We start from the raw sequence: 27,873 nt of genomic DNA, 5'->3' as shown, positions 1-27,873 counted from the left end.
GACAGTGTGTGGTGTCAATGGAATTATTTCTCATTTTAAAAACAATGACAAAGCAATGAAGAACTTACTGTGCCAAAAGTGAAAAAAACTTCAGGGGAAGAAGAGAAACAAAAAATGTTACAGGCTGTTTCTAAAAAGACCTGTGTTCCCTATCTAAGTAGACATAGCACCATCAGAATAGGAAAACAGAAGAATAGCAAAAGGATGGTACCATTGGAAAACCTCAGACACCAAATGGCTCTGAAACATGACAATGAAAGCAAAGAAAGGAACAGCACTGAAGCATTTTTCTCCATCTATGTCATTTTCATATGTGTTTTATAAGTAAAGGGCACATATTTAAGAAACTCCTGTGTGCAGACTGTGTGGCTAGGATTAGAACAGTCATCTTGTCCATGTGACCTTCTTAACTAGACTGCCACAAGGGAGCAGATCTGGAGATGGAATGCATAAATACAGGAGATACCAAGGAGATCCAAAGCTAGATGCAATGTTGCCCTTGACACACCAGAAGTGTATTCAAGATATGAGATTTAGTAGACAGGGCCTGTTTTGTTTTTGGTTTTTTTTTTTTTTTATTTCAATGGAGTTGAGGACACAAATGTACAGTGCTGCATAGTACCTTGTCATCAGCTGACAGGAATTATTTGGGTAAGATGCCAACTCTTATTCTTCCAAAGTTTCCTGGGCAGAATATTCCCAGATACTGAAAAATACCTGCACCCATTCTATTTCTGTTCTGAGATGTACACTGTGAGGTTTTCAGAGATGCAATACACCCCAGGCTTCCATGAGCTTTCTGTAGGGTTCATATTTTGGGCTTTCTTGGTTGTACAAGGACTTGGAAAATAAATGTAAACACCTTAACATCTTAAGATACTTTCTGTATCTGGTTCTTTTCAAAGCTTTTTCTAGTCCTGCAATATTTTCCTCATGCTCCTTTTTCATCCTGAAGAACTGTATCTACTGCAAGAACCTACTTGCTAATATTCTCAATCATTACTTAAAAAAAGCCCTTCAGAATTCAAAACAATATGCTACAACTAGGTGCTAATGCATGTATTTATGCATTCCTTCATTCCTGTCACGAAAAATCTGATTTGGCCCTGCATCTGTATGCCTCTTAAAGATAAATAGGTCATTATTTTAAAAAATAAATAAATAAAGTTCTTCTTCAGGCATAAGCCAAATGCAGCTTGGTGAATGTGAAAACAGTTTTTCTTTACACACAATTAAATCAAGGCTGAACTTGCACTATACAGTTTTAAGGGTTTTCTGACATTATAACTTAAAATTGATCATAACTTAAACCGGTTTTGTTAATTGTTTAGGTGAGATGAGAAACATTCAGTGTTTTGATTCTGTTTTCTGCTGAATGACATTAACTTACTGTCTGATTGATTTACCTTTGTTATTCAAGCTAAGTGTTTTTAGATATCCATACTGAGAATGTGTTCTAAGTCAGTTTACCTAGCACTGCATTTTTATTTATTAACAAAGTGCTAGTTATTAGAAGCTCATGATGTAGCCAATAGAACTGTTTGTCAAAAAATCTACACATCTGTTTTATAAAGAAAGAGAGAACAAGGGCAGGAAGAAACAGTTTTTGGTTATCTAGAACTGGTTATATTTATACTAAAGGGTTGTTTAATAGCATTTCAGGCTTTGATTTATTTTACATTGAAAGGATTCTGTCCCACATCAAAGATGTCTGTTAAAAAAAAAAAAAAAAAAAAAAAAAAAGGATTCCTTTTAAAAAAAACCTAAAAAATAAAGAAAAAGCTTTGGCTGAACAAATAATTTCCAGTTTAGGAGCAGGTGACAGTAAGATATCTCCCAAGGGCAGAGTATTTAGGCTTATATGGAACTAAACAACTCTGTTACGATGAAAACCGGACATTCCTCAGTGCTGGGATCTAATGAAAACATCAATGTTTTACTAAGTTTTGAAACTGACAATTTAACAGTTTTACAAGAACCATTTAACATTTATCATCGCATTCTGCAAGTTACATTTCAACAAGGGAAATAGTTACATAAAGCAAACAATTCTTGCATATAGTACAATAAATGCACAAACTTCAGATGAATGTACATTTAAGAATGATGCCTCTTTGCAAGAAACTGTCAGCAAGAACAGGCTCTCATAAACAGGAAATGGTATTATAAAAAAGAGGAACAGATTATTATCTCTGATGACAGAAACTACGTATTTTCTTTTTCTCTGAATATGCTCACTCCAAAGTCCACCAGGTTGAGCTCTCACATGGACCAAGTAACAGGAAATTGTAAGGTCGGAACAGAACAGTGAAAATTACTGTAATACAACTGTTCCAACATCACTGGAGAACAGCGGGAAAAAGCTGAAGAGGTAAGAGGTAGAGGATGTAACCTGGGAAAGTGGGCTTTTAAGTTTGGAAAAAGAGAGTTTGAAAACCCTGCAGGTTACTAATGTGGAAAGAAGGGAGAAGAGGCTGGAGAGAGGCTTGAAAATAAATTAAATGAAGCAGAAAGCCTGAAAGGAATATTGCAGCTGGAACAGGTTGTAAAGGGAAAGGCGAGCACAGCAGAAAGACCATGTAAGAGTATGAAGAGCCACTAGAGGCTATAAGAAATGAGACTGAAATTCTAGATGAAAAATATTGAAAGAGCAAATCTGGCAAAATAAGTATAAGGTGCTTCCCTGAACTGGGTAGCCCCAGATGAATGGGAGGCATGTCCATAAAAGTGCTGAGATACTAGTAACTGGAATATTGCAACATTTGTCATTTAGGTAATTTCTATTAATGACATGAGACACATTGCCTTTAACAGGAGTGGTTGGCAGAAGACAAGCTCTAGGTGCTCAAGAAGCCCCCTGGAAGACAAATTTGGGGAGATACCACAGTTTAGGATTTCTGAGATGACAAAAACATAGAAGTGATGAAAAAGACAATAAAAACCTGACATTCTTGTTAGTCCTATAAGGCCTAGAACAGGAAGCTTCTATATTTTAGAACTATGTCTTACAAGTCTCGTGTACTAAATGCCATGAAAATGAGTTAAACTAGAAAGACACAGTTTTAGGAACATACACTAACTTTTAAATATGCCTTCAACTGCCTATACAAACCATTGCTATAAGAGAAATTGTACATCTGCTTTACCATACACCATTTCCAGAAGTGAGGCTTACTCTCATTGAAACACATTTGAATGTGTTTCATGTTCAGATGATTAATTCACTTGCTTGTTCTAAACATTCATTATTTTAAATTCTGCATCTATAAGAAAAACAAATTTGCACGGAGGTTTATCAGTATACCATTTCATTAGCACAGAAAACTGAAACAGTTGGAAATGAGCAACTGTGCCTTATGCCACAAAAATCTACTTATGAATTATGACTCTAAACACAATATGCCTTGGGGATTGCTCCTGTTCTAATCAAATACTTTTGCCAATTTGTGGGCCAGGAACTGATAAAGTATTTACCTGCAATAGTTAGGTAAAAGAATAATACTGTGAGGTAAAGTATGTTTTGATATATACTTTGAATGTTTTATTCACTCAGTAGCCAACTTCCAAAGGTTCCACAAAAAAATTAAATCACACAGCTCAAACATTTGTCCAAAAAAACATTGGTTAAATAACTCTGCAACATCTGGTTTCCTTTTCTGCTTGCTATTTGAGCACTTTTTCTGAGTATAATTAATCCTTATAAAATGGGAATAAAGCAAGTTATTGTCTTCTGGAAACTAATGAAGTATATTACAACTACAGACAAAGGGACTGTGCTTCAGCACAGCAAGAGTTAAGATGCCCACAAAGAGAAAAAGAGCTTATGTTCATATGAAAATGGTACGTTGAGCTCAGAGGTCTAGATTCACTTAACAAATTTAGTAAAAGGAAGTACTTAGAGTAACCACATAGCTGAAGTGGAAAATTTCAGGACAGTTTGAAGAGACGGGAAATAAAAGCACAGGGAGACATGACAGGACACTTCCGTTTGGATTTTCTATGCTGAGGGCTCTGTGCCAACACAGACTGAATTTGGGGGCCGGTACAGATAATCCAAGTGGAGAAGAAAAACCAATGTGTGAATGGTGCTTCTATAGGAGCTGTGGTAACATACACAAGTATTTGCATTTTCATTACAGTATTGATCTAAGAGCAAAGAAAGGTTTTGTTGTCCCTGTTATCTATCAGTGTGCACAGGGGAACAAAGCCACACTCTTAAGAAATCATCTTTGAATTTAGGATTCATTACTCTAACACTTCAACCAGCAGAGCTTGAAAGGGTAGCTCAGACCAAGCTGTATGAAAGAACTCTACCCCAAAAAACTCTTTATTATGCCTAATTACAGAGGGAATAAACTAACATATCCCAATCTTTCTTTCAGAAAGCAGTTACACTTTTCCTATTGATTTCCATGAACGTAAGTTTAACATTAAAAAGTCAACAATTGCCACTGAATCTTGTCGAAACAACTGTTCTACCCTCCTGTTCTAATGGGAACAGGGATTAAATCATTTTATGTTCTCTCACATCATCTTCTGTTTGATAGAAAAACAAAAAGAAAATGAGAAGCAATACTAAACTTAGCTAACACAGTCCAGTTCAGATATTTGGTCTACACATAAAAATCAATTAAAATAAAATTATAATAAAGGATGGACTTTTGCCTCCCCTTTAAAATAAATTCTGTGACCTCATCAAATTCAGCAAAGGAAGTTCTTATTGTTCAGTTAATTACATCTCTGTAATGCATAATAAAATATTATCTACTTTCCATTTCTATTTTGAGGTTTGGTCAGATTTTGCCTTGTAAACACAAAGTGCTATATTTGTAACTGTTTACAGAAGACACATTTTACAATCAAAGCTTATTTTATGTTTCAACAATGTATTACCCACAAAAGGATCCAGACTTTACTGAAGGGGCTGGTCCAGCCCATTAGCTACCTACACTAGCTGCAGTTTGAACTACAGACTCCAAAACATAACAAAGACCTTGTCTTTTTTCAAGAAAGCGTCAGCAGGACTGTGCCTCAGGATGTAACCTTCAGTATCCCTCAGCGTTTCAGACTGTACAATACATATGGAAGAGGAGTGAGGAATATATATGTAGGAGCCACACAGTCATAACATTGTAAAGCACAAATGCCCACTATTAATTGTATTCAGTTTAATAAAACTGTATTTTTACAACACTCTTAATTGTATCTTAAGAGTAAGATCTAGACCTGCTGCATACCTGGACTTGTATTGAACTTGCATGGATCAAATTAAAACCATGAATTTGCATTACCAATCTGGACTGGCAATAAAGCCAAAATTAATTAAGTACTCTAGCTATGCCACATTATGCCATTTCCAAAAACCAGTTTGCTAAAGGAAATCTTCCTGGAGAAAATGTCAGTTCTGTACTTTTCAATATGCTTCATATTTCTTTATTTTTCTGCATCAATTTGTTATGGAACTGTCTTTCAGATCATCCCTGCTTTTATTTTGTTTGGTGTTTGTTTTTGAGTTGAGTTATAAATGTATTTCCATTTCATGCTATTCCCAGTTAGGAATAAAATAACGGCACTTCCAAGAAAGAAAATTACTAGGGAATCTGTTCTGCATTTGTAGGCAGGAGTGAGGCACTTTGAATGGAGAAGAAGAATTAAATTAGCCCCAGATATAGAGGCTGAATACTAGCCATGTGTTTTTGAAGTATCTGCAATGCAAACCCTTTCCTATAGATCCTTTATAGTCTGAACGCTATACATATAAATATAACAATATAGGGATACTCTGGTAAAAAGTTTGCTGCCCTACAACAAGCACAAGTCCATCCAATTTTTGGGCAAAACAGGGGTGTTTTTCTCTTCCAAAGGGACCATTGGTCTTTGAATAAAATATTTTTACCTTCCCCCACAACCACCAGTTTAGAAAGAAAGCATATTCCATGTTTAAGATTCTATATTTACTTAGTTTAAATATTTATGGGTGAGATGTATATACAATATTGAATAAAACAGAAACCAGATTCATTCCTTAATGAGTGAGAAAGAATAGACTTCATATGGGGCAAAAAGCAGTGTTAGAAATTGCCACTACTTCTTTAAAGTCAGCAACCACAAGAAATGTTAAGTCTTCTCAACTACTGTACAGAATAACAAAACCAAAATAAAGTGTTATTAGTTTTTCTTCTATATTATCAGATTTTTATGACAAAGGTTAGAATGTTCAAAAACGTGTTTAAATTTACTCAGCTGTTCTCATAGTTTCATGTTTCACTGGGCTGCAACACTGCATTATGTTCCCATATGACGGATTAAAGCTATCTAGCAGGCTGGTTAAGTTATGAGCCCAGAATCTGAATACTTGTTCAGAACGTTCTTCATCAAGTATTGACAAAGGCATATTGAAATCTTTTTTTGTTTGGTTTTTAAACAGGACATCAATGGTATTTGTCAGATCAACACTTCCAAAGACTGCCCTTCCTCCAAAGACACTGATAAACTAAAAATGGTGTTAAACCCAGTTGTAAGGGGACTGGACAGTCCAAGGGAGAGGTAACTGGATACGGGGACTTTAACCTTTAGGTCATCAATTTAAATTCAGCTCAAGCTGATCATGACCAACATTCCCACATGATGAATGTTTGTTAGCCTGTGTAAAGAAATAGACACAATAAATATTGGTGGACACATTACCAAGGTAACTGATCCCTTTGGGTAATCTCAGAAGAATACCTATACACTGACGGGGCACAAAGCAATCCTGATTCCTGTAGTTTCATGGAATCCATCATCGACTGCATATCCCAAAACAATGTCCCAACAACAATCAAATTACTTATGACAGGTTTCGGGGTTTGGTGGTTTGTTTTTTTTTCAGTAGGTGCACATTTCAACTATAAGCATCTTCAACAGTGATCAACACTAGTTCACCATGTTAAAATAAATATAAGATGCAGAAACAGAGACAGAAAACTATTGAAAAATGCCATTAAATTCATTGCTGTTATATCCCAAGTGCTACTTCTAGGCAGATTTGGTTGAACCATTAAAAGTATGTATATAGGAAAAACAGAAAAACCCGAGACAGCTGACACAAATAACCAGAGGCATGGAAAGACAGCTCTATGCAGAGTCTGAGATTGAGATTTAGTTTAGAGTTCAGATTAATAAATGTTGCCTGCTATGAATATATAAAATAATGATTATTACAGGCATTTCTTCAGAGCCTGAGGGTTAGAAGTAAGCTAGGCACAAAGGTTCTTTCCTAGCCTATAAGAATTCTGGCGATTTCAGAAAGGTCTTGTTAGTATTAGGACAAATCCTTTCACAATTTCCACAAAAGCAGAGATACCCAACCTATTACAGACAATAGTCCAGTGGTAATGACAGTTGCCTTGGATGCATTAGATATTCAGCTGGGTTTAAGTCTCTATTCAGCTGGATTCAGAAAAGAAAATTGAACCAAAGTCGCACGTCTTAAAGGATAATACCCTAACTACTAGGCTCTGGGTATTGTAATGCAGATTTCTCTCAAGTTTTCTTGTTGAGCAGTTCCATTTTCAATAAATTAGTTATTTGCTATTTGAAATTAAAGCTTCCTAAAGGAAGTTTCTTTAAACTGCCCTTGATATGAGAGATGTTTCAGGTTCGATAAAGCAACAATTTATCAAAAACTCTGTTAACTTGAAAAATCTCTTAGCAGCTTCAGTATTTCCAAAAGCAAATGCAAATAAGTTCTGGACATTTGTAAACAGTCTCTTTTTTTCTCTGTGGTGACACTAAAGAGGGGCCAGTGAGACCAGGCCATGCAACCTTCCCTGTTCAAGATATCAAGTGATTTAAGGCTGGGGAATCACTGCTACTAATCATCCATCAATGAACCTTTCACATAAAATAAAAATTAAAAAACAGGCAATCAAGTTAAAATTTTTTTCATTAAAATTGATCAAGGGAAAACACAACACTCCTAGTAGGCTGGGTTTTTTTTGCTTACTGACAATGCAGTTGACAATTTTTATACCTGGAAGGATAAGGCCTTTAATCTGAGTTTTAACTAACATATGAGTCATCTTTACTGTGATTTCTTTTTACCCTTCCTATCTGTAATCTTGAAAATATGCTGTTTCCAAATTCAATAATAATTTTCATGTGATTTGCATTGCATGTCTGTTTTTCATTTCTATAGATTGTCTTACATTTGACAATTACCTGACTCTATCAAGATGGTTACTGATCACAACTTTTAATTATTACAACTGCCTTACTGTGTTTGAAGACCTCTACCCACCTCCAAAGCTTACCACTCTATTAACTCATAGCTTTTAAAAAATTTCCGTCCTGTAGTAATGTTTCTGTTTCCTTGGCTCTCCAACTCAATATTCCAATTCCAGTTTTCTTTCAGTGCTCTCTATCCTGCTCTGTCATTATATGGGTTATTACAATATTTTTTAGCTATTTATCCCACATTTGTAACACTGGAATCTAAGCACTCCCTTTAACATACTAACAAACACCCACTTCTCTAGAGCAATCAAGTCAACACCATGCTAAGCAGCTCCCTACACTAGTAGGTCCCCATGCACACAAAATGGTTAATATGATGCTGACTTACAATCTTTACCAATTTAACTTCTGTTCACTTGAAAGGAGAGATAGTGTTAAATTGTGCAAATGGTAGCCCTTCTTCAGACAGATCATGAGACAGTGAAAGTCCTGTATGTGGAAACACAAACACTGCCAAATGAACATATCTTTTGCTCACAAATTTGCACATAAATTTGCTCAGTCAATAACCAGGATATGGATTGTATCCTTTCTACTTCTGTGAGTGCTATCCTGCTATACAAAAAGCTCCACTGCAATGAAAATAGACACCAGTGAGGCAATCTGTCATGAATATAAGTTTCTATGCCCACCTCCACCACCCTCAATTTACTATATTAAAGAGCAGCAATAGTTCACATTTGGATACCAAACCAGGTGATACATCTACTGCCAGAAAAGCGTAATGAATCACATGATTCCTCCCGTGTTTTAAAAAGGTAGAAACAATAATAGAACTGCCAAGGAAATCCACAGTTCTAATTTTATACTGTCTGTAGCTCTTCAGACTAAATATAATTCACAGATGTCATTTTCAAAATTAGCATTTCTATTAAAAAAAAAACCAGACTCATCCTAGTTGATCGTAGACACTGACTCACCACAAATAATTCCACTGAGGCAGATAAATGCACTTGCATGAATGAGGACATGCACTGCAGGACTTCATAAAAACATACATATTGGAAAAATATACGATAGCCTAGGAATTAAGTCAGAAATGTTGACAAGCATTTGTTTTATAACTGCAGTGCAGTTAATTTAGTTGACTATTCCTGAATTCAGATCTAACACACACTGCTCAACTGCCCAAAAAGCATTAACATGTTTAAAGCAATTTCATTTTTTGGAGCTTCAAAATGCACTGTTTGCCTATGGTTCATAACTGTCCACGCACTTTTGACCCACAAGTTCTTCCTATCATCTTGTTTAATTATAACACATTCTTTTAAAGTTAACTTACGTTTGAAAAACAAGTTCATAAACCCCCTCAGTTCTACATTCAAAGGAACTCTGAAATCAAAATATACTAATTACAGGCCTAAAAGTATGGGAATTCAAAATGAGGTGTGAGGAGAATTTAGGCATCTCCAGCCAAAATGGTGATCCGCCAGGCCCCTGTCTCATCCTGGAGATACCTGCTCTCTGAAGACAATACCGTTTTTGATGGCAAGACAGGCCACAGACAGGAGCTGCATCTCTGTGCATGGCCAGAATTTACCAACCTGGCCAGGACTGAACATCCCACTGCACAGTTTATGTCTAATCCTGACTGGGATCTAGAAATGAAGCCCACCCCTGCACAGATGATCTGAGGAGTTTGATCCAATAGGTGTTCTCAAAGCCAGCCTAAGCCAGCCTAATAAACACCAACCAGGTGGGTTTCCTACAAAATTCTTCAGGTGCTGTTTCTTTCTAAAATGGTACATGAACAGCAGTCATTGCTAGCCTAGCAGCAGGACTACTCGGCCCAGAAGCAAAATCCCCACGTCCAATTCCTTCTTCAGTCTAGGACTCAAAGCAATGTCTTTCAGAAGAATGTTCCAATCAATAGGCTACAGGGGGGGCCAAATGCTGGGATGAGGATAGGGATATCTTAAAGCTCTCTTGATGAAGCTGTATCACTGTACAGAAAATAATTTGAGATTCATTGGGCCAGAGAAAGAACACAAGAGGGAGCAAGAGTCTGTAGCCTAGTGATTTGGGCACTCAGCTGAGAAAAGGAGTTCTGGGTTCCTGGCCTTTGCTCCATAGAAGGTTCATGCAGTTTGTCCAATAACCTTTCCACAATGTAAGTCCTAGCTTGAATCTGGCTACATTTTTCTTCTTGATCCAAGTCTATAAATACCACTTTGTGTAATCACACTAATCAGTTTGAATTTTGCAAACATCAACATGTCATTTGTAGGCTTTTAATGCTAAATTATAAATAGAGAACATCAATAAAACTGAAATATACAAAACCCTAAAGTTTATTTCATATTAATTTTGCTTTATAAGTATATAAAATATAAGAACTTACTTGAAAGCAGGGTAAAAATATTATTTAAATGCAAATACATTAATTTACCATTGTCAATAATGCTGCTTTGAATTACAAAGTTGAAATTCATTTTTTCGTCTCATCTTTTCTCATCTCATCTTCATGGTAAAATTTTTAAGAAGTTACAATAGTAACAGATTTCTAATATCTTGCTTCTGCTCAGTTTCAGTTTCTGAATCTCACTTAATACTATTTCATTTGCTGGTTCTCATTCCCTAGCACAACAGTGCAGTGTCACGCAGGCAACTGTTTAAATCCAAGCAAGTTTATGCTGATATTCCCACTCCAAGAATTTCATGGACATATTTCTGGTTTTGCTAAACATTCTTTTTAGAACAGCTTCATTTTGGGCCTAAGGCTACATGACAGGGTCCCTTTAAATGATATTCCATGCCTTGAAACAAATCACAAAAACTGTTATATCAAGGCAAGTTATGCAACAGCTCTCTATGGTCTTAGCATATTTACTCTGTCACGCCATATGTGAGACTGCAGCCTCCACAACAAAACCTCTACACACTGAAGTCATTATCTCTGTGAAGTCTGCAACTGGCATTTAAAACTTATTGATGGCCTGGGTATTGGTGGCTCAGTAGGCAGCACTCTTGCCGGAGGCCCAGGAGGTCAGAGGTTCACATTCTGCTCAAAAAACAAGTTGGACATATTCCAGAATTGTGTGTGGGCTGTGCTAGGCTCCTGAAGGGGCAGTCCCTAGGACAGCAAGTGAAACCTTGTCTGTTTTGTGGATATCAAAGTCCTCTTGGAAATGGAAGTGGAAGAAGCAAGTTTAACTTGCCAGAAGCAAGTGAATGAAAATGAGCATACTTGCTGGGGTCCTGGGTTTAGTAGCATGTGCTAAATACAGAACGGTAAAACTACAGTCCACTGAGTAGCTTTAAATAAGACATTTTGGTCTTTGTGTTCAGCATATGTCGAAGAGAGAGGTACAGACTGCCAGCCACGCTCAGTATTAGCCAACTTCCTTAACAGCAGAATGACTTTGGATTCAATTTCACACCATGGAACTATGAAAAATGCATGCGTAGTTTTGGTAAGTGAGGAATCTAAACAAAAATGCTTTAACACTGGTAAAACTTCAGAGCACACTATATAATTACTGAAAAAAATCTTTAGCCAAATATCTAAATCAATACTAGCAACATATATACAGAATAATATAAATGGAGATTCAACCTGCTCTGGTGTTAAACTTTGACACTTGAATATCCCAGATGTCTCTCTCCTCCTCTTCTTCTTTATAGGCAGGTAAAGATGGATCTCTTGAAGGAACTGGGGATCACACTCTAGGCAAAGGTTGGACAGGTGATCAATGTACAGCATGAGATTTTGCCGTGGCTATGTGCCTCCAACAGTGACTGGATCATCTGTTTTAGAAAAACAATTCAAAATTGTAATATTTTCTAAAGAAATTATTTAGGGAAAAATTAGCAAAAGGGAGAACAAATGATTTTTATAACATGGACTGTATCACAGAACTTTTTCCCATAATTATATAGTTCATTTCAAAACTGCATTGATTTCTTATTTAACATTTAGTTCATTAACTTTTTCATTCCTTAGAAGTCAGCCTTTAGAGGACTGTATCCCATTTCCACTGGCAGAATGTGTTCAATAGTTACTGATGCGATAAGAAGTTACAAGTTTCAGTGTCTTTTCTTGGTGTCTTAACACAACCATGCAAAGTGCCAAGGCCAGGCCTGGCCCCTTACTTACACAGGCTTTGGAGCAAGCCACCATTTATTAGCCAAACGGGACTCTACTCTGTAGTGCACTTCAGGGAGGTATGCACAGAGGTTAATGTTTGCTAATGAAGATTCATCTCCCAACACTCCCTTCATTGTCAATAGATGGAAAGAGCATTTTCTAAAGGACCATTCAGAGAACCTAAAGGACCTTTTTCTACTAGCATTTAAGAACACCATCTTTTATCTACCCATCTTGTATGTAGTGCTTTTTTTTTTTTTTTTTTTTAACATCATGGAAAAACAAACAATGCCCTCCTTCCCAGAAATATCCATTAGTATAATGGACCTTTAGGTTTACGTTTGGTGAAATCAACCTGTATTTAAGCAACAGTGTTTACACACATTAAAAGAGATCATGAATTACAAGCATCATGACATCTTTAGGCTATCACACAATTAATGTGTAAGCAATGGACTTCTCAAACAAAACAAGTTAATGACGACATTATTTCTAGTTTAGAAATAGAGGAACTCATATAACATAATCCCAGTGAAAATCTGCGAAGAATTATGAGTTCATTTTGTCACTAAAATATGAAAAGAAGCTATTTCAAGGAGAAGGATGTCCTCTTAACCCTTGACAACAAATTTATTTGTTTTTTGCTCTTCTCAGTAAGAAAGCAATTAGGTTTTTTTCCAATAAAAATATCCTTGTCCATATATAAACACTCCTGGTAATCACGTAATTACCTTACCCAATCAGATTAAATTACTGTCAGTTGAGTTCCCACTGTTGATTAACTTTCGTGTACTCTAAACCTAAATGAAGTCTTTGGTAAAGTCACTTAGTCATTTACAAAGGTGTCTCTATGATTCCAAAAAGTATAACAGCAATATATTATTCGCTATAATCATCAAATATCCAAGGTCAAGGATAGATCACAGTGGACCCCTTTTTTAAAACCCAAAGAAACACAGATTTAAACTATGCTGCTTATTTTTGTGTTTCTTGCCATGACTTCTAAATGTAATAGTAACCTTTGACCCCCATACATTAAACACCATAATTATGTAATTAAAACTAATTATGCAATTTAACATACATATTTTTGTCCTACAACAGGCAGGTCAATTACCTCACTCATTGACCTTGGAAGCTTTCACAGTTTAAACAAAACAATGAGGCTTTCAATTAATTTTAAAGGACAAACAGAGAAGGAGCAGCAGAACAATTCTTCAAGCTTATATTGCATAGACGGATCACCTACAAATCTCTTCATTTTGTATTACATAAAATAAAAGCTTTAACATAAATGTTTTTCTTTCTTACGTTTCTATCATTAGAAATGTTAACACATTTGTGAACAAATCATATATACACATTACTTGCCAAATGCAAGCAAGAAACGAGGCCATATAACACTTTCTTCTTTCTGCCACTCCTTTTCTTCAGCATGGTTTCCTTTGCTTCCTCCTGTACTTCTCTACCTCTCTCCCTGATTCAATTTCACTTTATGCAGTCTTTTTCTTTCCCTTTTTCCTTTGTTATCTTCTCTGTTCCATTCCTAGCTGTAAAACCTGACAGCAATTTATATATTATTGAACTACTGTACCAAGTTTCCACTTGCACCCCTAACCCCATTCTTGAGATTGTGTTTCTCATCATATACCAGCACCAGTGGCTCCTGCTGGTGATAAGCCAGCACACTGAGGGAACTCAGAACTGCAGAAAGGTACAGCTAAAACATACACGGTATGTGCTCTAAAAAACATTCTAAATGTTCCAGTATAGGAAGTTTGGTACAAGTGAGAGACACTTTTATGAAATTATTGAAATACATTTCACTTGGATAATGTCTTTTTTCTCTATATACACTTAGGTAAACTATATATACTGCAATGAAAAAATTTAAAATTGTACAACAGATACTCATGCAAGTCCAAGGAACTTGTTTTTTTTTCATAGAGTAAAATTAGCATCATAATTCAACCATGGTTTTACTTTTCATTAAACTAAATCCCATTCACGAAAGAACAATTCTTAAAACAAGTCTAAGCCTAGGAGCTCTACATTAAAAGGGATCATGTTCAGCTATCTTGTTTTTTGAATTGCTGTCTTAGCCATAAATAGTTTCACCAAAGTTAATAGGCTTAGCTGTGAAGAAAAGTGACAACATATATATAGGTGTACCAATCAAACTTTAAGTTGTTTTACGTGCAGATCAGAAAATAGCTACTGGCAAAACACATTTGCAAATCTTTGCTGACTTGTTCAAAGAAAGACAAAAATACCTGCAGCACACTTTGTGTTTTGGTGTCATTTCTAACACCATTTTTGGAGCCCTTTCTGTTCTCTGCTTTAATTAGGTCTGACTGGCACAAGGAGCTCGAAAAGATATCAGTAAACCTTGACATAACGGAAACAAGGAGCACTGAACTCTGAATGAGAAGTTACAACAGTAAAGAACCAATTTAAGATGGTAGCAGGCCTTATTGCAACATTAAACCGCAAATTGGATCTGATTTATACAAACCAATATATTGAGATAGTGCCCCAAACTTCTGGACAATAGCTTGAAGGAAAATAATATAGTGCATGTGGAGAAATTCCATCCAAGGGAGCAGAGGAGATTATTCCTTACACTCTCATTTAACAAAAAGGTTCTCTCTCTTTTGAACAGAACATTGAAATTGTAATTGAGCTCATGAAGCATCCCAAACAGAGTAGCAAAAGAATCTGTGAAGTAGTCCAAATACAGTGCTAATGAAACAGAGTGGATTAGAGGCACTGGGACAGATTCTACAAGTGGCTAAATAGCAGCAGGAGATCAGCTTCACAAACAGCAGGATGCTGTTCTTTCCAGACGGGAGTGACATAATACAGGCAAAACAATCAAGATTTTAGCAGATAAATGTATGCATTAGGAAAAGATTGCTGTGGAACTCTCACACTCAACAAACATTTAGGTAAATTCTGTAGACCTAATTTACACTGGAGAGCATTTTGTCTTATACAAACATGTCATGTTAATCATGTACAACAGAATCTTTTATAAGATAAAGACAGTAATTTTTAAGGGCTTAAATGCAGAAAACAGAAGAGTATTTGCTGAACAATTCAGTAAATGGATAAAGCAAAAAGCTTTCATAGCTTGACACAGCTTTAATTCTGTCCTGAGCAATTCTATGTATATTAGGTTAAACATACATAAAAATATTAGCTCCAAATATCTAGGATATTTAGAATGAATAAGTAACAGAATCCATGTAACCCTATTAATATTCATAAATTCCATAGTATAGCAGTAACATTAGAGAAATATTAGGTTCTGAAGGGAACAGTTGCATTTGTAAAAAGACATACCGAGATATCAAAATAAGACACACTTAATAAAAAAAAGGATCAATAGATCATTTTGATTTCTAAATTTGATGGGATTTTATAAAATCACACTTTCATTCTAAACATTTGTCTTCAGAATATCTTCAAAAGGGCTGAGATTCCACTTAGTTTCCATCTTATGCTATGAGCAACGGTAAGAAAACTTATTCAGTTACTTTTTAGCTAGGGAAGTGTAAAACATCCATCGGTCTTCCATAAATTCTTCCCTGTCCTCCATAAAATAGCCTTTTGGCCTAATTACTTTAGTAAGTTTGACATAAATTATAATTCCTAGCTCAAGAAGAGATTCCAGCCTGGAGTACAGGCCGCACTTCCCCTTGACTCTTAGAACATTGTGAGACAAGAATTTGTGAGGTGAGGTAACTGCAGGAGGCCTGTTATACAGCTAAGAACATTGGAGCACACCACAGGTCCATCCACTGCAGCACCCTTTCTCCTGCAGTGGTTCCTGACGTAGTCCCCCACCTTAAGCAGCCTTCACAGGAAAGATTTTATGCATTGCAAACAGTATCTCAGCATTTAATAGCCTCTGATGCTCTGCCCGCCCCTGCCCCTCCTTGAACTCATCAAACGTCTTTTTGAACCAGTGAAAACTTTGGCACTCACAACATAGTGCAGCAAAAAGTTCTGTAGAACTGCCATTTATAGGAAGACATACCCCATCCTTTCCCTGCCCTTCCGCTCCCGTCACTCTTTTGGTTTTTGTTTTTTATACTCCCCAACTGGTAATTGTATTTGATACTTTGATTAACTGTAATATGAGGGATAGTAAGTAGATGTTTTGAATTCACTTCATCAGGGATGGCTTTATACTTTCTGGAAACTCACAGGCATTTGGTTTAACCTTAGTTCTCCAGTTAATTATCCAGTTGACTGTTTTCATTCAGAAATCAGTTTAAGAGGCAGTTGTGCCTTTGAGAACACGAGCTATAGTGATTAAGGAAGCAGGAGAGAGATAAGGCCAACCAGAAGCACAAAGGCACAGCGTTCCCCTGCCATGGCCTGGACAACCACATGAGAACATCACAACATTTGCAGAAGACACCTGAGGACCATATTCCCTAAGCCCTTTCTCACCACATGACCAGAAGTTCACCTAGCATCTGATTAAAAAACAGGCACTTCACATCACATGGCTGAGTGAAGGAACATGACAGATGATGTCTGTGTTTTGATAATTTGATGGACATGTAAATGGATCTGTGTTCATTTCTTCTGGAGAAAAAACAGATTACCAAGCAGATTAAGTTCTTGCTAGCTGGCTCCAGTCTATGGATCTTATCACAAGTTGGCCATCTGTGATGTTAATGTGTATGATTTCTGGAGATCTTTCATAAAACTGTATGATCAGGAATTTGGAATGAAGTAGAGAAAGCCACAGTATTCATCAGTTCTAGCTCTAGCCCCCTGCTCAGCTGAAAACCCACCAGACGATGCTGCTTTTCTATTACCTGCAGCATTGTGCAGTTATTGAAATATGTAGTCATCTTGTTCTCATCACCACAAGGAGTGTGACTTATTTACATGTACAGATGTATTGCACATTTATAGCATGTTTGGTACAGAGCAGAGCAGCTCTATAAAAGCTGATTAAGACATTATGCTGAACTAAAAATTGGATGCTTTGTGAATATCTGTGTTTTGGCCTTTCCCCAAATGTCTTCTCCCCCCAAAGTGAGAGAGGACAGCTGGAGTAGACTAACTTTCTGTACACAAGAGACATTTTTGCTTCCCTTTTGAAGGTATTGCTTGCATGTTATTACATTTACATAAAGGATCTTTATTCTTTTCCATATATAGTAAATTGCACTCCAGTATGTGAACAGTGTATAGCCATTTCCCCCCAAACACAAGTTATCCTCACTGTCATTCAAGCTTTTTTCCCCCCCCATTACAAAGAGTTGATGCAAATCTATTTTTGTTTGGTCTGGTTTATGCTGACAGCAATTAATTCTAAAGCCTACAGCATAAAGAAATACAAGTGTCACATATGTTTTTAATCTACAGGCAAGTTATCCAATTATTTTAAGTAAACTTTATGATCACAACCATTCTTACCAACTCCGATATGATAGGTTATTTTCTTCTTAATGGCTTAAGACTCATATATACTGCTATGAAGAATATACTCTTGAACATTCCTCATGTTTTACCTCCTGATCTTGAAATAATAATACAGTCAATGAACACATTTTGTTTATACTTATTAGTCAAAAGACACTAAAAGCATGCTGGGAAAGAATATTCCACGCCTTAGGACTCAAACAAGTTCTCTTTATAAATAGAGCTTGTGTAAATCACAGACAAAGTTGACAAATTTCATGGATTAGTCATGGTGAAAATATCAGATTTCATGGTTTAAGACAGATTAATAGGAAAATCATATTAGAATACCGATTATCCAAATTCTGCATGTTGTTGAAAAATGAAATGAAAAATAGTGATAGTTCCAGAGCCCCTTCACTTATTTATATTTGCACTGAGTCACATACAGAGCGTAAATCTTGCTCATCAACCAAGTGCCTTGTAAAACCTCTGAAATCTATATTTAGCTACATTAGGCAAGGCACACTAGAACCAGAACATCAGGAATTACAGAGACGATAGTACATTCAGGCTATTTCAATGCATTTTTCCATCCAATTATCCTAATGTGAAAATATTTTGTCACCTTATAGAAAAACTTTAAAGGAAGGAACAGACTTTAAAATTAAATCAGCTGTTTTCACAATTATTTATATGTGGTGCATTTAATTTAAAATTAAGGAGAGAATCTCCTAAAAACGTTCCACTTTAACAGAACATCTCGGTATTCTGGTAAAAATATAAAATTCATAGCACTGAAAAACATTTGGAGTTAAGAGAAACTATCAGTTTTCATGTAAAACTTCATGGCTTTTAAGTCTTTCATGATGATGTAATCTAAAGTGAGGCCGTATTTAAAAGAGAGGTTACATATAACCATGTGATTCAAAGAGACTTGTTGACTGTATAACTATTTGGCTTGATGCCTACATCTCTTCTACTTAGTTGTATAGACCACTTGTCATCTTTGCATATAAAGACAGCCAATTTGTCATACGTTTTCTTTAATTCTTTTTTTTGGTCTTCTTTACAATATCCTTCATATACATCCTGGTCATCAATATCATATATCTGACTGGAGGATGGAAATTCATTTGTGTGTCTGTCTTATTTTCTTTGCATGCAATCCTCCTGAGTCTTATAGGATGTACTTAATAAGAACCACATTATTCTGCTAAAGGAAGTCCTTGAGCAGACTTTGAGAAGCAGTATGGCAAATTAGTTTCAGAACATGGAAGGTCAGGTTGGAAGTAAAAAGCTGCAGTTATCTGCAGTATTTTCTGCAGTTCACAAAGTAAGAAAGGAGGTCTAACTTTCAAGACGGGATTTGTTTGATGTTTTTTCTTTAGAAAGCTGGACTAATTTATCCACAAACAATAATGTGTTGGACATTAGCTAAATCTAGTTAAAATTAGCTTTTAGTTAAATTCACATTTTTAATATATGAGCAATCACATTTCTCAGAATTCTAAGTGTATTTAAGTTTTTGTTTTCACAAAGTTAGAACATTATTTGCAAAAAAAAAAAAATATCTGTACCATTAAAATATTTAAATTTAGGTCTGTTTGAGTTTGGACATAAACAGCCCTTTAGATGGTTGGAAATGCCAGGTTTACAGCTGTCCTTGCAACCTTAATTCTACCCCCCGTGTCTATAAATTATGGTTATTTCTAACTAATGATCACACTTTATTCTTCACTCCTGGATCTCAGTGCCACTCTGTTCACAGGCTAAATGTTTCTTACAGAGTGCAGTTGCCCTTCAGTACTACCAAGGTTTTAAAAATGCTGCCTTTGCTAAGCATCTCCCTGAAACTACGTTACTATTTGCTTCCCGGGTTTCTCTGTGCTGCTCATCACCATATCTGGATATCTCTAGAAAAGTAACAAACTGCTCTCTGCATCTTCTTTGTGATACAAAAAGAGCATTATTATCTGTGTGGGAAAAGATGGTGCACAGGCACTGGGCACAGTTTCAAAAGTCTTTGTTGCAGATGTCTTGGTCATTTGCTCTAATGCATTAGGCTTACTTCTGTAAAGTTCTTCAGGTTTTATAGTCCTTTTCATTTCTGAAACAGTTGTATAGACTTTAACATGTTATATATGACACATCTCTATAAAATAAAATGGTACATTTTATTTTCCTCATTTTGTAGATATTAAAAAGTGGCTTTTGACTAGGCAGCTCAAAGAACTGTTAGAAATGGCCTAAAACTCAGAACCACTCTGGGTGCTTCCGCACAGGTTTTGCTCCTGATGACCTTTTAAGACCACAATGGCAGCGTTTTTATCCCTCTGAAGCACTGTGGATGCTCTATACATCTGAGACAGGTCAGGACTGAAATGAACAGAAGGTCACACAATACCTGTATTTCGGTCTGCACAATTTGTTAGCTTATAAGAAATCTGTAGCAAGAAAATGGATAGAGCTAAGATGACCAATAACATTAATGTCTCCCACAGTCAACATGCCATTTAATATGCAACTCAAGAATATATTTAGTATGATAGATAGCAAGCATGGAACAGCAGTGAGGTGCTGCAGAAAAAGTGGTAAATGGCTACATAACTGAAAAGTGCTGTAACATGCACCAAAAAGGGCACCAAAATATAAATTATATGAGCTACTTTAAATCTGGCACCTCCTAACTTCCAGACTTTTGATGTACACTGTAATGTCCATTTAATGAAGCCACTTCATGGACTTGCAACATATATTTACTGTATTGAAAGACAAAAGTTACAGACAACTTTAGCAATGGCTCATGAGTATTGTAAGCAGTCTGAGCTCTTAACAGTGACAGTCAAAGTACAGATATACACTATTTAAAAAAACCCTGTGGTTATTGGTGATCACTTCCAATTACAGAGTTGGGCACTGAAAGAAAAAGTTGCTAGCTTATATACGTGAGCAAATGAAAGCATTTTGGTTTGCTTTGTTTATTGTTAAGACACACTGGAGCATAAATCCATCCTTTACTCTCTGCACAAAATCTGAGTGCCTTCTCTGGAGTGGCCATTGAAACTAAAAAAATAGTGACAATAGGGCTTTTGATTCTTTAAACCTACAGCTTTTCCTCCCTATTTTGAAATGGAACTGATCTAAAAATCAGCTGGACCTATAAGGAGCATTTTTGTTGATTTCACAGTTAGGTGACATATAACTTGGAAGAGTCCGAGCAATGGATATAGTCAGGTTAAAAATATCATATCTACTCTTTGTTTTTACCATCTGGTTTTCAATCACACACAGACCTCAACGGATTATCTGTTCTAACATCAGTAAATTAGAATCAGCTGAAATTTTTAATTAAATATATTTCTTTGTAGAAGCAATGAATGCAACATTAAGACCCAATAATAGTCTCAGTCAGGTCTATCAAAAACCTCCCATTTCTTTGGCAGGAGCAGATTAAAACCGAAGTACTATGAAAATTCCAATTTACTCTCCAGTTGTGAGCTTATGTGTTTTGTGTCTATATTTAATTCTCCTCAATAATGAAAAAATATTATAACCAATATCGGGTTCTTAAAATTTTGGGGTGCAAGAACTGCAAAAGTAATGTTTGGTTTTCTATTGATACTGAAATGAGAAAAAAACCACCACCATATTTCATTTGCAATTAAAACAAAAAAGAGGGGGGGGGAATAGAAATCTCGAACTAAATTTGGTCAAAACTTTGACATAATCCTCCCCCACCTTCTCATATACTGAAAGAAATAAGTAATCCATGTTTGTAAAGTGTTCTAATGACCTCAGATGAAAATTACAGAAATGCAAAGCAAGTATAATTGTTGGTATTACGATGAAAATGTCTACTTCTACTCACTATGTTCATTGCCTTAAGTAACACAGTGGGTAGCCTGTTATTACTAAAGGAATAAACTTTTTCATCAAACACTCTTCATAAAAATATTTCCCTGGAAATGTAACACAGCATGTAGCAAGGCTACTACAATTTTCCATCAACTATGAGTACATGCAGCATAGGTACCGTATTTAGATAATTTTACTTGAGCTTTTTGGCAATAGTTCCTCTCAAGGAAACCTACATTAACCTGAAATTTAGAGTCTGTTATCCCCAGGCTAGCTTCATTGGAATTTTTAATATGGCACTGTCTATTCAACAGTTCTGTGTAAAATGCCAATAAACTGGCCAGAAAAGAGCTGAAGGGCTAATTGCCTTTTAACTCCACTGTGATGATAAAGTCACGTAGAAAGAAAGGAAAAACTCCCACTGCTTTAACAAGTTTATCTGACTGCCACTTTAACATTCTCTGTCTGCATGCACTTTAGTGCATTCACCAATAAAAGGATAAAAGCATTCAAAATCCCATACCCTCAATAACTAAGAAAGTCCAGATTCAAAACGTCTGCTCTGCTGGAATTGGCCCATTAGGTCAGCTAGCTTTTTGCATGGCACTTGAGTTCAACTACAGAGTATACACCAAGAATAATTTTCCTTTTGATGCAAAAGATTATAAATTCTTAGGAAACTGGAGTGAGAGAAGAAAAGGAAGGATGCCGCCTTGAAATCATAATAAAAAGCAGAAACTGTTTCTCACAGATGAAGGGCGGAATAGTGCCAATCAAGTCAGCGGTGAAATTCCCATTGTCTTTAAGAGGTCAAGGGTTTAATCTCAAAATAAAATACAATACAGAAAAATATAGCATCATTTAATCTTCAAGGCTGGATAAATATATAATTCCAATTTTTAATTATTCTCTGTTTCTTCTACTACATTTTATATTCTTCTCTTCTATATTTCCCTCTTCAAAAATCCGGTTTCATAAATATAATTATTTTTCATCTGATTGTGAATGAGGTTTTCTCCCTAAATCTGTTTTTTTGGTTTTGGCATTTTTTTGCACTTTCTGCACAATTTTATTACTTATTAATCCATAATTCAAAGTAGGTATCCAATGATGTCAGTTATGGAAGTCAGTATTTATAGACAAAAGGTCTATTTTCCTTTGCCAGCTGAGTGATAACCATTCCTGTCCTACTTGATTCCACAAAATGAGATGACTATTAAAAGACATTTCACAGACTAATTAAAAGGAAGAAACTAGTGATCACTTAATTTTTTGCTAGACCTGTATTTTCACTTTGACCAGACAAGAAACATGATCAGCTCTGATACCGAATTGACCTGTTCCACTTAATAAAATAAAAGGAGCAGTAAAGGCATTGTGATTGCCAGCTGCAAACCACCGAGTGTTGTTTTTCTATTTAAAATCTTTTCCATGTTTTTCTTATTGTAACCTGGAAAGAGGACAAAATCTGAAATCCAAGGGAATTTCTATAGAAAAGAATACTGTTAACACCAAAAGTTCCTCAAGCACTCACCAAAGCAAACGTTATATCATATTACAGTAAAATTTTAAAGCAGTTCAAACTAAAAATGAAGTGTCCTTCAAAACAGACTTATGTGCATCACAGCCTATGGATTAATGTGCTTATTTCCATATAGTTCTGCATTTCGCTTCTGCATCACTTTATAAGTTGTTCCAGATTTTGTTATTTCTTTCACATTTGACAGTACATTGTTCCACATTTGGGTGATGAAAGACTGAACTGGATGGAAGTACAGCGAAATGTTAGAGGGAGAATGAAAACAAAAATGAAGTTAAATTTTCAATTTATAAGGTAGTAACAAAACTAAAGAAAATCTAGTGGTCAGGGAGGCCGAGAATGTTCATGTTCACAGTACAAAATAAACAACTTTGCTATCCTTCCAAATTTTAAACGTCAATATCTAAGGGAAGTAATGAATTTGTCCATAACAATACACTACTTTTAGGTTGTCATTGTAGTTCAGGGGTTTTCTTAAAGCTTAGATCTTTGTTACTAGATTAGAAGGCAGAGTAAACTAAAAGATCAAGCTAATCTAGGATAAACTTCTTTTCCACAGTTCAAAGGCATTGGCCTTTCCACAGGTTCAATTGCAGGTTTCTTTGAAGATGTGCCCTAAAGTTCATTAAGGAAATTTCACTGACTTGAACTGATTTCAACATTAAAAAGATAATGCGAGAGCTTCATTGCCAGAAAGAACCTGACAGATTGACTTTGAAGCTTTTTTAGGTGGTATTGGATTTTTTTTCCTTCTTCCACTAGAAGCCTTCTTCATTTAAATGGAACTTTATGCTTAAATCCTTAAGAAAACTTAAAAAATTAAATGAAAAAAAATCTTGAAAACATCAATTTTAAAAATTCCACTAAAAAATCACTAATTAATTCTTTCTACAGAATCCAAACTCAGCATTACTGATTTTTCCCCCTCATTGACTGTCCTTAAGAATATTTCCAGATGGTAGAGCACACTGTGAACTGTCAGTTATTGCTTATGCAGCATCTAATCTGCGCATCGAGCTTTGCAAAGAAATATAACAGCAAGAACCACAGGCTTTAACAATGTAAGATTTAGTCATGTCTTAGTAATAGGTGCTCCATAGCCTATGTCAATAGTATTGTGAAGAAAACAGTTTAAGATTTTCTTAACCTCTGCTGAAATCAAGAGAGACTGATTTGATGATTATAACTGTGGAGTTATACTTGGTCATTAAGATAAACTTTTTTTTTTTTTTTTTTTGGTACACTAAGGTAAATGTTAATCTCCTTATTCAGAAAAAAAAAAAGTAATTATTGGGATGACAGTTTTAGGTTGGGGACTTCTATTGATAGAGTAGCTGAAAGGGAGGCTCTGCCTAGAGAAAAGGACTCCACACACTTTTAAGGTATTTTAGGAAATAGCTTGCAATGCATTACAATTATATACTTTTTTAGTACATAATGCTGCATTGATATCATGAAAAAAGTTAACACACAGGAAATTTCCCAAATCAAGGGTAACCATATCAGCATCAGTTTTCAGAATAACCAGGCACCCTGAAACTGTCTAGCAACACAAGCTGTAGTTCCTGGTTACTATAGAGTTTGACTTGTGCACCAGACTCACAAAATGGTATTCTTGAATTTCATTCAACTTAACATTTACTCTAAACACTAACTTACTGACCAGATCCTGTCAAATAAAAATCCCATCATGGAATCTGACAAACTATTATTTTGTAAACACTGCTGACTCATGGAACTTGCCTTCTTGGAGAATAAATTCTACATATGTAGGTTCAATTAAATACTTCTACTGCCTCAAAAATTTTCCTACAAGTCAAATATTCAGGCAGTACGCTATTCCACCTTTAAGCTTTTCTACATTGAATCTTTATCAGAAAATCCTGAACAGAGGACTGTCACATGTACCAAGGTTTACTTGAAACACAACATCCTCAGGTTTTTGACGTATCCTTTGTTACTCTTTCTCTTCAAGAAAGCACACGGTTGTCTCTTTAAGCCTATTTACTTTATTTACTTGGCCTTTTAGAGTTCAAGATTTTATCTTGTAGATTAAAAAAAAAAAAAAAAAGACAGAACTACCTGTCAATGTTGACACATTTAGGCTTTGTAGTAAAAGCTGTCAGGCTATGCAACTCACTCAAGGAAACTGTTTTATCAGAATAACAGAACTGACTACAAAATAATTATTAAAAAATTACAAGATGACTGATACAGGTGTATATACTGAAGATAAAATACTGAAATTCACATTAAAGCTTTTGTCATTTAGCAAATCTCTTGCTGCATATTCAGCCTCTTGCAGTGATGAACAAGCAAATACTTTACTGACCAAAAAAATGTTGAGAGGCTGATCCTTCTTTCTGTCACCGAGCTCAATGTTAACCGCATAATGTGATTAAAGTCTAGGCACACATCGACAGTTATTTTTTTAATTTACAGAATGAATTTTCAGAATTTTGTCTACTATCCTGCATACAATTTACTTAATGTGCATTCCCCACACAGAAAAAAACCTTCTGTGGTATAACATGATCAGTTTACAAGTTGAAACAAGCAAAATGGAAAAAGTCCCAGAATTAAGATTATCTGTTCAGCTTGAATTTTGCACCTTATTATATATAACTTATGATACAGTCCTTAATTCTGCATATTTTGTTTTTCCCCAGGATTCCTTTGTCAGTCAGTACACGGGAAGAATTTCAGGCCCTTGCCCATAGCCAGCTATCCAACATTTTGCATACGTCTTATCTTTAAGATTGGTTAATTGAATGCTATTCAAACACTACTGTCAAAACAAAACTATTAATTTAATTCAGGCTTTTCTAGACCATTCTTTATTATGACATTACTGCATTCATCCTATCAGCATACACTACTTGGTCAACTTGCAGTTATCCTCATCTCTCTGGACTCACTTCAGTTACTACCACTAGGGATTTTGCCCAGCCAGTTCCAATTTCCCCTCCATCTTTCATATTCAATCATTCTTAATCGTGTAGTCGAACCTCAGCTGTGACCTCCAATCCCCATCTCACAACCCCCTCCTCCAGAGTTTAGCGGTCCCAATTTTTCTCCTTGTCTCCTGAACCACCAACCATTACTCTCACCCATTTGCACAGCTACTTCAGCTCTACCTCACCCCTGCAGCCAATTTACCCTTTCTTTTCTCTTGAGATATATTCCCAAACTCTTTTTCCTCTTGCCTCAAGGTTTTTCATCAATCTCAATCCTCTCTGGATCTCATTCTCCGCTGTCAAATCAACTTGAGAAAAACCCCAGCTATGGACTGGCAGATGACGTGGAAGATACAGTAAAGACAATGTCTCAGCTTCAGTTCTGGACCTGGCAGAACAGAAGCTGTCCCAAACTGAAAAGAAGCAAAATCTTCCCCAGGACCAAATCAGATCACCCAAGTGGAATGCAGATGCAACTAGTGCTAAAACCTAACAATCTCATGAAAAGAGTGATTCTTCTAAATCTGCCAAACACTTACTGAGACAATAAAAAAGTACGTGCATGAAATTAATACCATCCAACAGCTAAAACTCAGGACACCATCTTGAAGCAACTGGACCAGTAAATCTTTTCAAAGAAGTTGCCACTTGTGTTGTTTACTAGTTTGTTGGGGATTTTTTTCCTATACTCCCTGTCTTGGAAATAGCAGAGTTTTCAGCTAAGCACATAGAACCATTTGTGCAGAGTATACACTCTGGGGACAGATACCTTGCTTGGCAAGTGTCCCAAGTAATTCTGTAAAATTATCAGCTAAATAAAAAATTTCTGTATGGCAAAGGTCAGACAATCTTTGCAAGAATATAGGATACTAGGCAGGTCTGTAAACTGGGAATATATACTGCAAATAAATAAACCCATACTAATACTTTATACTAATAACCTATTTAATTTGTTTCTTTTTGTTGTCAGAACCAGAAAGGGAATTTTGAAGTGCTGTAATTATAAAATAAAAAAATGTAGAACATCTTGTTTGATAATTATTTGCTAAAACAGCTGAAAAAGTCTATTAAAAAAAAGAAAACAAACAGCAGAACAGGTTAATAAATACTTTAAATGTTCTTTTAAAATAGATTATAGTAATAAATTTTTCATATATTAATATAATTGATGCATTTTCACATATTAATATAGATGTTCATAGGTTTTCATAATTGTGGGTCCTTCTTGCTACAGACAAAAAAACCCTCCAGCATGATAGCAATAAAAATTGTTGTATACATGTGTAATAGGAAGAAAAGGGATAGATAACACTTTCAACCTACAGTATTGCCAGAGAGAACACTGCTGTTTAGACCTGATTAAATATATTTAAAGTCATCTTAATAAACAAAGACCTTTTTTAAAATTTATTTTAACATTTTGTAAAATATTACTGTTCCAAATGAAATTAGGGGTACAATTAGTCACAAACCAGGTCAATGCAAATAGATAAAAAATAATTTATGAACAGGTCATAACATCTTTGTAGTTCAGTATCTCAAAATAGAAATATAATAGTTCCTACTTACAAATTATTTTGTGATGTTTGAATTTATTAAAAGGAGAACACATTATTAGTCGTAATTAACACCGGATATTGATTATGATTAAAGATGCAATCAAAGGCCTCTCAGAGGAACATAATGCATAAACTATATACATAATACCTAAAAGGAATGGGCTACTT

The 27,873-nt window shown here is 35.5% G+C and overlaps 1 protein-coding gene across 6 annotated transcripts in view; it reads right to left on the bottom strand.

Annotated features, from left to right (window-relative positions):
* Nucleotides 1-27,873, bottom strand: part of ERC2 (ELKS/RAB6-interacting/CAST family member 2) — a 521,662-nt gene that overhangs the window by 50,049 nt on the left and 443,740 nt on the right. For all 6 annotated transcript variants that reach the window (XM_040593123.1, XM_040593126.1, XM_040593127.1 and 3 more), the window contains one exon: nucleotides 11,834-12,024. The gene's annotated coding sequence lies outside the window, so the exon portion shown is untranslated. The remainder of the gene's footprint in view (nucleotides 1-11,833; nucleotides 12,025-27,873) is intronic.

The sequence above is a fragment of the Falco naumanni genome, chromosome 4 (genome assembly GCF_017639655.2).
Source record: "Falco naumanni isolate bFalNau1 chromosome 4, bFalNau1.pat, whole genome shotgun sequence".
Classification (NCBI taxonomy): Eukaryota; Metazoa; Chordata; class Aves; order Falconiformes; family Falconidae; genus Falco; species Falco naumanni.
Note: the sequence above shows the minus strand (reverse complement) of the source record. Positions and strands in the feature narration are given on the sequence as shown.